Source organism: Cyanistes caeruleus, chromosome Z (genome assembly GCF_971803275.1).
Source record: "Cyanistes caeruleus chromosome Z, bCyaCae1.hap1.1, whole genome shotgun sequence".
In the NCBI taxonomy this organism is placed as follows: domain Eukaryota; kingdom Metazoa; phylum Chordata; class Aves; order Passeriformes; family Paridae; genus Cyanistes; species Cyanistes caeruleus.
Genome location: NC_141732.1, coordinates 45,119,729 through 45,131,205, shown reverse-complemented (window position 1 = coordinate 45,131,205; position 11,477 = coordinate 45,119,729). Strand labels below are relative to the sequence as shown.

The following is an 11,477-nucleotide window of genomic DNA, read 5'->3' as shown; positions in this document are numbered from 1 at the left end:
TAGGTGTAAACTGTGTTTCTCTAAAGCTTATGAATCATTTAAATAGCAATCAAAATAAATCAACATCAAAAGAGAAATTCTATACAGCCCAGTATATCACCCTACATGATATATTACTAATACCTGGGTTTGGTTAGATATTTATTCCTGGATCTCACATAGGTTAAAGAAGAACAACCATAATTAAACCTTTAATTCAACATTTCTTCCTGATTCTAACTTGTACCTGAACATTATTGCTTAAGATTAATTAAAATCTCTGTTAAGAAAAAATGCATCTCTAATACATTATGTAGATTTTAAGTGTCTGTTCAAAAAAATTATGATTCTGTGTGTTTTTTGTCTTAGAAGAGCAGTTGCCTTTTGTTATTATGGAGAATGGAACACATGACTCTTTCAACAATTTGACGACTTTTTTTATTCAATCTGTCCCTGGAAATCTATAACTAAAAGGTCAGATATCAAAAGATTTATGTTTTCTTTTATGTGATCTTTTTTATAAAAATCCTTCCTTTCTCTTCTTTTTATATGCCATTTGTTGTCTGTTTACTGTGCAGATGCTATCTAAAAAAAAAAAAACCAAAACAAAACCGAACTTCCTGCAGTCAGAGGAAGATAATTCACTCACTTTTCAGACTGCAGCAATTGTGAAACAGGGTAACCATACAGGGCCTGGAGCCAAAATTCTCTCTGAGAGGGCCACATGCACCAGTGAGCCTTGTAAATCTTTTTTAAACTCAGTCTCAGTCCTGGATTTATTTGTTTTTCTAAGCAGACTGATCTGGCTCCCTTCAGGCCCTACAGAATGATCTGTCACTGTCTACCCAGATAACCTGAGGCAGCCAATAATGAAGTCGGCTCACCAGGCTTTGCAAATGGGCCTGGTATCTCAGATCATGTAAGACTTTTTCACTTATTAGGTTTCCACCTCAGGGTCTCCTCTGCCTCGCTGCCTGTCCCTGGTGTATGCACATGTGTGCAGTTGAAATCGCCTCCTGGGAAGACTCTGGGACAGTCTGAGAGCAACTTGGTGATTTGATTAAAAAAACCTGAATGCTTCCAAGTTAAAGAAGCTCCCTGTTTTAGTTTGTTCTTATATTGATGCTGGTGTTTTTTTCAATGGCCTTGGAGGCTGATCTGTAAGGAGCACAGCTGTTAAATACTTTCAGCCTTGACTCAGAGAGTAATAAAAAACTTGTGACTTAGTTAAATGCAGGTCTTGACCTAACTCTGAAATGGAAGATTGTTTTTGTATTGGAGTAAATACTAGATTATTTGCAATCAGGTGTAGATAACCCAAAGCTATGAAGAAATGGTTTATATTAGGCATGTCATAATCACAGAATTAGAGAATTGGACAAGTTGGAAGAAACCACAGTGGGTCACCTGGTCCAGCCTCCCTGCTCAACCAGGATTATCCTTGAGCACATGGCACAGGGTTTTGTCCAGATGGTTCTTGAATATCTCCAGTGAGGGAGATTTAACAACCTCTCTGGGCAATCTCTGCCAGTGCTTAGTTAGTTGCCCAGTAAAGTTCTTCATTATAATAAGTATGAAAGGAAAGGTATGAAAAAAAAGTCAGATTTTGCTTACCCAGTCTATATCTTCCCAACACTCCCAGAGAATTTATGCATTTTCCCCTTCAGTTTTTATCTAGGTTGAATGTAACTGTTTTTCACTGTATTTCTCTTTGCTATGCTGCAATATTTTAAAAAAATAAATATCTGTTTACATAATTCCATTAGCAAAATAAGGATCTTACTCTGATCACTCTGGATTTAAATGCAGGCCATAAAACTCCCATGCCCTTTACAATGCCCATAACCTTGTATGGTGAGATGCACTTCCCAGCCAAGAGTTAGTGTAGCAGCATTTTCTGCAAGCCTCACAAAATCAGAGGTGATGAATGAAGTTGACCACCTGTCACTTCAAATGGAGATGTTCAGTAACACAGCAACTTACCCAGTGATCTGAGCTCAGAAATGAGGCCTTATCGTACATTTTTGTTACCCATACTCTCAAGGCTTCACAGTTTTATCTTAGTTTCCTGACAGCACGCACTGGCTAAAAGTCTGCAATGGCTTTGGCTTTTTATTGGAGCTCTCTGGTGGCTTTTGCTATCACACAAAATAAGTGCAGAAAATGGTTAACCCACAGCGGAATCCCAAGCTAGAGATGTAGCCTGTATGTTTCAAAAGCTTTAATCCTCCTCTGGAGAAAAAGTGGTGTGAATCTTTGCTCTGAAACAAGATGTGTGCTTGGTTTTCTAACAAAAGTGTTAAAATTGAAATGTTTTAAATGAAATTGAGATCCAGTATCTCTCTATGGCTTTGACAGTATTACTTTGACCTTAATTTTCACTGACTGCATAACAAAATTTCTTCAGAATTAGTTCCTTTTTAAATGTTTATTTGGTAGATTGTGTGGAGTGTTTCTATTGCTATTTAAAGAAGATTCCCACTCACAGAGTGAACTGAAAATTTTCAGTTATAGTTAAGTTCCACACAAATTTAAGTATGGGCTGTGGAGTCCCACCCTGAAAGTGGCAGGGGCAGAGGCAGGAAGTGAAATTTTGCAGTAAAAGTTTCACAGAGCTGCTCAATAAATATGAAGTTAAAATTCTGATAATTTAGTAGACTAACTATAAACAATCAAGACTCTAGTCTTGTTCCTGTGATCTATCCTGTTTCCTGTGTTATTATGGAAATAGATCATGGTAGAAAAAACTCATGATGGAATTCTGTCATTCAGCACCATAAATTAGAAAAAATAGTAACATGCTAGCAATGTGAAAGCTGTCATACATCAAAAACTAATTAGGTGCATTTTACACTTGATACAAATGATTAGGAATCTGCCAAATGTGCTCCTGGTGTGCATATACATGAATGAGGTAATTTGTTACCAAATATCTGATCTGAGCACACTCAATTAAGCCAAAAAAGTATGTAAGTGAATTAGGGAAAATAAATTCTGCAGTGATATAACTTCGTCTTTTAAACTTACAGGCTGTCGTTTAAAAAAAGGAAGATTTCCACCTTTATGAGATGTAGAAGCACTGCAGCTTCCATTTGACAGAACATATTCCCTTCCTGAAGACTTTGAAGGAATCATAACAAAACAACCAAAAAAAAAAAAAAAAAACCAAAAAAACACAGTGAAGAAAAGAATTTTCAGCATTTCTTTTCCATTAATACTTTATTTTCTCTTTTCCTGGATATGTATTCAGGTTGCTGGTACTTCAGGGCAATTATCATACTTTTTATGAAAGACTATGCATTAGAATGTTAGAAATAGACTTTGACAGAATTTTAAACCAACAGCTAATGGCCTTATTTTCAGGTAAAACTTTCTAACAGAAGGCTTTTTGATGACAGTATATGCCACATAAGGATGACTGGCAGACCCTAAAAGATCAATACTACTTAGATATGATGATGATTAGTGTCAGCAGAAAAGAAAGTTATTAGGACTTTATGAGGGGAAAAGAGAAGCAGAGCCAGATTTGGAGCCACACACATTTGAAGAAATGCACTGGCTTTTCTGGCTAACTGCTTGGCAGCTCTAGCATTATATATTCATCACAGATCATTCCAGTGAAGACTTATAAATTTTTTATCAGTCTGACTTGGGCAATGCCTTATGGCCATCTGTTCACATGACAGTGTAATCCCCAGTTCACGCTAATTGTACACTTCCTTCACAGGAAAGCCCTGGAATAAGCAAAAAGAGAACAAACTCAGCACCTGTGTCTGCAGTTTACCTGGAAAAGTGCATGACAGGAACATGAAACGAGGAGTTATCCTGGGAACAATTAATATAGACCAGCAGAAACTGCATTAAACATTTCTTCTTTTTACAGTGCCCTGGACCTGGGGCCACACACATGCACACACATGCAATCTGAAGCCTTTTACCATTTACCCAGAGGTAAAGTGGAAGAGATGGGTAGATCATACTTCCTGTTCTATCAGAATAAAAGGCTCACCAGATTGTTTGCCATTAGCATTCTACTCTGAATTCACCTCTTTTAGCTACACAATTCTCGAAATCACCTGTGCAATAAACCTAGCTCCTATAATTACCTGTACCAGTGTGAAAACTTTAATCATTTACGTGTTTCAAATTTTCAGATATTCTCCCATACTTCCATTTTGGCACCCATTTTTGAAGAGAGGATGGAAAATGGTGTAGAAATTACATAAACAGAATTTTAAAAATCTGTCACAGAGTTGGTGACCTGCTTTTCACAGCTCATCTTTATCAGGTTTCTACATCTTTTCCTCACTGAATTCCTAGTTACATTCCTTACAAATTAGAACTCTGCTTTAGAAAATCAAGTACATATTCTCGTTCCTGTACTAAATAACCATCATAATCCTCAATGTATCATGTCCATTGTGGTTACAACCTCACTAAGGACATCACCTCTCTTTTGCAAATTCCATGAAGCACTCAGCACACTTAGAAATAGCATATTTTTTCCCCAACAGAGAAATTACTACTCTCTATAATATGGTCACGATGTTGACAGCTCAGAGACTTAGGCACAAAGAAACAACCAAACAAATGCTAAAGCTAGTTCAAGAAGCTCTTTGATACCACTGACCAAAATTCTTGAACAAGAGCCTATTGGCTTCTGCTCATGGGTCTTATGCAGGTAATGACCTGCTTCCACTGAATCAAAAAACTTAAATCCCTTGGAAACTTAACCTGTTGCATTGTGTAGATTTCAGTTTTACATCTAGGACTTCTCAAGGAACAATGTCAGACACACTGAGATTTTGGACCTAAGAACTGCTCCCTGAAAGCACTTAGCAAAAAGAAGGTTCAGGGAAATAAATTGCCAGAGTCAGGGGAAAATTACCCACAGGAAACAGAGAAGGGGAAATAAACAAGAGAGAGACAAAGAATGAAGCAGAAGTTTCACATTCTTTTATATACTAGTGCATGAGTTCAAAATGAAAAACATGCCCTTGCCACCACAACCACTTTTGCCTCCAAAATATGGTTGCTCCATTCTGCCACATGGGAAGAGGGAAATAGAGAAAGTAGATGGTAAGCCATCAGTGCTCAAGGACTGCATTCAACGTGCAAGTGGAGAGAAAAACACAGTGTTATGCAAAAAGAGCTAAAGAAAGCACAAACAAAACAAGGGGAAGAAAAACAGGGAAAAAAAGTGGTACTTGAATCAAAATGAGAGTGGTCTCCACAGGGACGAATAAACTTAGTCTTTCCACTACATCTTGCATAAACAAAATACAGAATGGAGAAAAAAAACTAGAGTAAAACATTCCAACCTGTCCAGAAGCAACAAACTATTCCAGGCAGCACTTTCAAGAGAGCTAAAATGAGTCACAATTCAAGTCAATGTCTCACATTTTCAATATCTACTCCTAAAACTACTCAAATCACACCCAGAAGTGATAAAAGCCAATTGACTTAATCCTTCTAGACATAATTTTTGCCCCCTCCACCCTCTCATCTTCTATGATATCTATGATATCCTGGTAATAAACTGCAACCTTGCTCAGAATTATTGAATCAAATTAAATGGTGACAATGGAGAAAAATCTAGTATTTACAGTTAAACTTTAATTTAGGTTATCAATGAGCTACTCCAACATATGTGCAACCCATGCAAACTAGCAGAATCTGTGTCAAGGAGTGAGGAAAATACCTGTAATAAAAACCAATAACACAGGATGAACTGCCACACAAAGTTCCTCCTTTTTTGTGACAACAAAAGGGGTTCAGAAACAAAGGAGTTATTTCAAAGTATGAGAATTTTTGTAATTTATGACAAATTATAAAAATATTTGTAACATTTTAAAGGAAATGTTGCAGGACTTCAGAATTTTCCATGAGCTGTATCACAAGTAATATCTGATAAGAAGTTTATTATTGTCATGTTTTCAGAAATCACTATGATTTGACTGAATGACAAAATTTTTAGAAGTATTAAATCAGCAAAAATCCAAAAACTCAAGGCAAATAGTCCACTAAAATAATATTAATTATGGCAAAAGTGACTTCACAAATTAGCATGGTAAATAAAAACTGGAGCATGCCTTGTTTCCATCTTTCATTGCATCTTTTTTGTAGCTTCTACACAAAGATCTGTATCTTAATGCAGAAACTATTTAAAAGCAGCAGGCACTTCTTTGTTAATGCTCTCATTCTTAGACTTAGTCTGAGTTTCCCTATGCACTAGAAATGGCCTGGCTTAGGATTTATTTATAAACAATGTGCATTCTTTCTCCTCCTCTTCTCCTTAAAAATCAAACCCATTTTGAATTTGATTTAAAGTTACCAGTTATTTTCCATGTGACAGGAGTGATTTTTTTAAGGTGCTCAAAACCTGCTTTTCCTCAAGTCTCTTAGTACACAGAGGTTCTTAAATTTATATACTTTACCTAATTTCATTTTTTAAAACACCCCAAACAAACATAACTGCAAACCCAGAAATTTAAAAGGTTTCATGTTTATCTACAGTCTCATTGCAATTTATGTGCATTTTTTTAAATGCATAACTGAATTCTTAAAAGGACCAGTGTTACCAAGGTAATGAATGTCTCTGGACATGAGCAATGCTGCTGTGATGGCACTGTTGCCAGAGGCACAATGCTTCAACTTCTAGGCCACGAGACACAGGAGGACTCATCCTGCTCTGTGACAACATCCCCTTGTTGAAGGAAAAGTAGTGACTAAATCATTACAAATGCTCCCTGGGAGCTCACATGCACATTTAATGATACTTACAATACCCGTATAGGTCCCTTATATGTCAACACTTTTGATAGTTAAATATTTCAAAAAGGGCAGTGATTATTTGCTATCGATGTCTGCCATTCACCCATGTGACCAACAGCACTTGTTCAGGACTGTGCCTGCTGTTCTTCAGGGGAAATGAAATGGGGAGATGTAACCTCAGCATGCTGGAAACAATCCAGTAACCTAGCCTTCAATCAAACACACACATTTGTGAATTGTGCTATCAGTCTGACTGCTAAAAATAATCTGGTGTCAGATAGCACTGCAAATCACTATGAAAAGCCCTTTCCACTTTTACACTTCTAATCTTGTAGAATAATAAAGTACACCCCAAGTATTTATCTTTTTGTTTTCAAAATCAGTGTTACAGAGTGTTTAACATTAATTATCTGACATATCAAGAATGCAGAAAACAGATCTTTCAATAAATGTCACAGGATGGATCTTCAGATATTCAGCATCTCTGACAGGACTTACATATATCATGCAAGCAAGAAATCAATTTAGTTGTAAAACACAAAAAAAAGTTCTTAAGACTTACATGAGCTAAGTTTCTGTGATATAAGCAAAACAGTTTATCTGTGATAACTGCTTATGCTCACACCTTGATGCCAAACCAAAACCAGAATCAAATCCCCTTCATGTGGGAAGTTTTGAGACATAGTGTCTTCTTGACATACTCATCTCCATGTGCTTTTGAAAACAGTTAAGATATCTTGAAAAACCTGTGTCCTAAAGTATTTGTCTATTACCAGCTGACAGGAAGACTGTGATTAGCTCCTCTGCAGGCTTATTTATGCGTTTAAGAAACTCTTCTTCTAAGGATGCCAGACATGATTCAGAAACCTTTCTTGAAAAGTCATGTGTCAAACAGACAGGAATTTACAATTTGTACACCAACTTTTATTCATTTTCTGCACCATTAAAAATCAACAATGAAAAGCAAAAACCGCAGTGCATAAACCTGCGTTGCTGTCAAAGTCTAACTAAAACACTCCAACTGAAACTTTATTAATAAATAAATTTACTATTTTCTACTGAAGTTAAGCCTATCCATGCAGAATATACTAATTCCAGCTCTCATTAATATAGCCAGACTTGTCTGATGTGAGTGAGGCACACTTTCATATCCTCTAGTTCCCATGCACCTGAGCTGCCCTAATGACTGAACAATGTGTGAACATGCATCCTCTGCAAGGAATCTGGTGACAGAACACTAAATAAACATTAATCAGGAAGCTGGTCCCATAACACTGGAGACACAGGGAATGGGCTTTCCCACCAGATTTGGGAAAAAACCCAACACAAGTATAGCTAGGTTTTGACTACTGTGATTTACAAATTTCAGCCTATGTAAATCTTCATTCCTTGCAACTCCTTTGTGTTTAGTGGTATCTTAGCTCATCCAGAAATGAAAGTGACAGCACTATTCTCAGGGAAAAAAATGGTGGAAAGAGCAACACACACATGACAAAATTGGTGGAAACAAAAGATAACTATTTTATGACTGAAATGTATAGAACCTTGAAGAGAGATTGGACCATAAAGAAATGTGGATACTACACTTGAAAATTTTATCATGAGGCAGCATTGTTGGTATTATTTAGTAATATCCACCAGTATTGCTAAATTTAAGGTATGAAGACCCAATATATGCTTTGCTGATGTACTCTGCATTTGGTACCAGGCATTTGCCACATCTGCCAGGTGTCTAAGAACTGATAAATACATGTCCAAAATCATAGTCCAGCAAATTACAGTAAAGTGAGAGGCTGGTAGATTAGGGCATTACTTGAAAGAACTCAAGATTTTAATCAAACAGGATACAAAATATTGGGGAAAAATCATGGAGGTACCTTGGCACAACTGCCTTGATAAATCATACATGAAAGACTTGGGGTTGAGTAAGACCTCCCTTGGTGCATTATCTCAGCCTTCACCCACTACCAACATTCCTTGCTAATGAAACCATACAATAAAGTACACTCATAATTTTTCAATTTGAGTCCCCCTAGCTGTATCAGCACAAAATCAGAGAGTCTTAAGAGAGAGGATTCCTCTCCCCAGCTCTCATTCAGATAATAATTTCTATTTCCTTACAATAAATTCTTTTTGTGAAATGAAAATGATTTCAAAGAACACGAATTGACAATTGAAAGCTACCATCGATGCCCACAGGATGTCATACATCACCCTTTCAGGAAATTAAAGCACTAACAAGAGCAGGCAGAGACAGTAAAATGATTATAAAAATGTATTTTGATTAAATTATTCTACAATAAAACTAAAAGGAATCTAAAAACAAAGTCTGATTATCATCCTCATCATGCCTGTTGAATGGCTTGAACATAACATAATTTCAAGATGAGCACTGAACCAGCTGCAAACAGCATTAAAAGTCAGGCCTTCTCCTCTCCCCTTCCTCTTCAGATGTCATGCCATCATGATTAGCTTAAACAGTCCCATGCAAGTCAAAATATTACCTGCAAGCAGAAGGAATCTTTTCTGAACACAGTCCGTTATGTAAAAATGCTCTGCCAACAAAAACATTGTTCAGAAAGTTCAGATTTTCTCGCCCAACTTTTCACTCAATCTTTCCACAAAGCATAAAATAGCCATTTGCTAAAGAACCAATAGATAAAGACAAATCTATTACAAAGAAAAATGTTTCAACCTTTCTTTAAGAAACCAAAGCAGAGATACATTATTAATGATTAACCATACCAAAATAATACCTGATTTATTCACAACCCAGACACTGTTTCAAAATACAATTTTTAATCACTTATTTTTTTTTCTTAGTTTTGTTCTTAGATGAATTTTTTTTCCAGTGTCTTTGTAGATATATGTTAACTATAGCTTATGTGTTGGTTTTGCAGGGCGTGGTTTTCAGTAGTGGTGGGGGTGGAGAGGGGGCTGTGTTTGTCCAGTATCAAACCATGACATGATAGCTTTTGGACCAGTTTCCTTTTTAGAATCCTCTAAAAAACATGTTCTTTGAGAGACATAAAAATGGATTTGCTTTCACCAATAAATTTCAAAAATCAAACAGAATGTGAACTACAGTTTGAGAGAAGAATAGACTGCAGCTGTAAACAATTTAAGTTTATTCAATATAATGACTATGGCATTAAGAATTTTTTTTTTCTCCTCCAAGAAGTGCAAGTATTAACAACAAAATGTACCAAATTTCTACCTGCATAATGTACAACAAAAGACGTCAAATAATTTGTCCAGGAGTGGTCCCGTGACGGATGACAAAAGAAGTAGTATTCTTGTCAAGTTTTACATTTTGCATGAAAATTATCTATTTCACAAATATGTTACTTAAAGTCCCAAGCTGTGAATTTTAAAATCTCACATCTCAATAAATATCCCAGTTTTCATCATTGTTTTCTATCCATAACAACTTCAAACAGGCTATATAGGAACATCTCATTGCTTTTCCACATATATGGATTTACTAGGTATGTGATCTTAAGTATCTACATAAACATCCATCTGCTTTAGTTTAGATTTGTAGTGGTGGTGTTCTTTTCACACTGCTGTTACTGGTGTGTTTGTTGCTTTATGCTTTGCAAATCTCCATCTTGAATCTTGCAGAACTAAAGCACCTCAAATTTGCTCAGAGACAAAAGTTCTCCTAACTATGTAAAGCAGGATTCTGACTAAGAGCAGGACTAGTACTGGTAACAAAAGTCTCATGCAATGAGGCCTGGTGAGCGATGGCTCTTCATGCTGCTGAGAAATAGATATGAGAGATATTTATGGCTTTATATCAAGGCTGACATTTTACAGCCACTGTACAAGTGTGTTGAAAGCACAAAAGTACCTTGAGTGCTAGAAACTAACATCACAATGTGTGGGGCACCCATGGCTTCCTCTGAGCTGATGAATAGTTTGCCTGTCCACATTCACAATTGATTTGAATGAGCACTACAGGTACCTAACCTACAAAAAAGGAGAGAGAAAAAAGACTTCAGAGTGAGATTAAAGGCTACAGGAGGTTTCTGTAAATTGAAAACCTAAAAAACAACCAAACCAAACCAAGCCAACCAACCAACAACAAGAAATAAACACAAAAACCAAACAAACCAACAGACAAAAACCCACACCAAAAAAACAAAAAGAGGCCACAAAACCAAAAACCAATCAATCAATCAAAAAAACCAATGCAACAATTAAAATACTTTTTTTTTATTAGCTCTATGGATTATATGAACAGTTTGAAAGGAATCATAGAATCCACCTCCAAAACATGTAAAATACTGCTACAGTAAGTACTCATACATACAATAAATACAATAAATAAATGAAAAATAATCATCAATTACCATTACCATGCTGTTACCGCTAATATTTATTTGGCTAAATAGTGAAAAATACTATTTTCATATCAAGTACTTCATTGCAATTCAACTGGTGAAAAATCAGTTGTTTACCAGATGTATACAAGATATTTTATTCTGATATTTCCCTTGTCCCTTGTTTGTTATTTTTGTGTTTAAATTACACTGACAGATGTTTACAGCTCCTCTCCCTTTCCCATCCTCCTGCTGTTTACTTGGACAGTGGTAGTACTTTTTAGCTGTTTAAATGAACACTGTCATGATCAAAGAGAGATTTTCCTACTGACTGTTTTTCATCAGTTTTCTACATGCTTCTGAATTATTCCTTTCAGAGATAATACTTTTCCCTGGCTT

At 36.1% G+C, this 11,477-nt stretch overlaps 1 long non-coding RNA gene across 1 annotated transcript in view; it reads left to right on the top strand.

Annotated features, from left to right (window-relative positions):
• The window catches only part of LOC147648407 (uncharacterized), a 6,097-nt gene extending 1,070 nt beyond the window's left edge, over positions 1-5,027 (top strand). Inside the window, exons 2-3 of the long non-coding RNA XR_015280565.1 lie at positions 349-453; positions 3,009-5,027. This is a non-coding gene — a long non-coding RNA (uncharacterized LOC147648407). The remainder of the gene's footprint in view (positions 1-348; positions 454-3,008) is intronic.
• Positions 5,028-11,477: the final 6,450 nt, after the last annotated feature.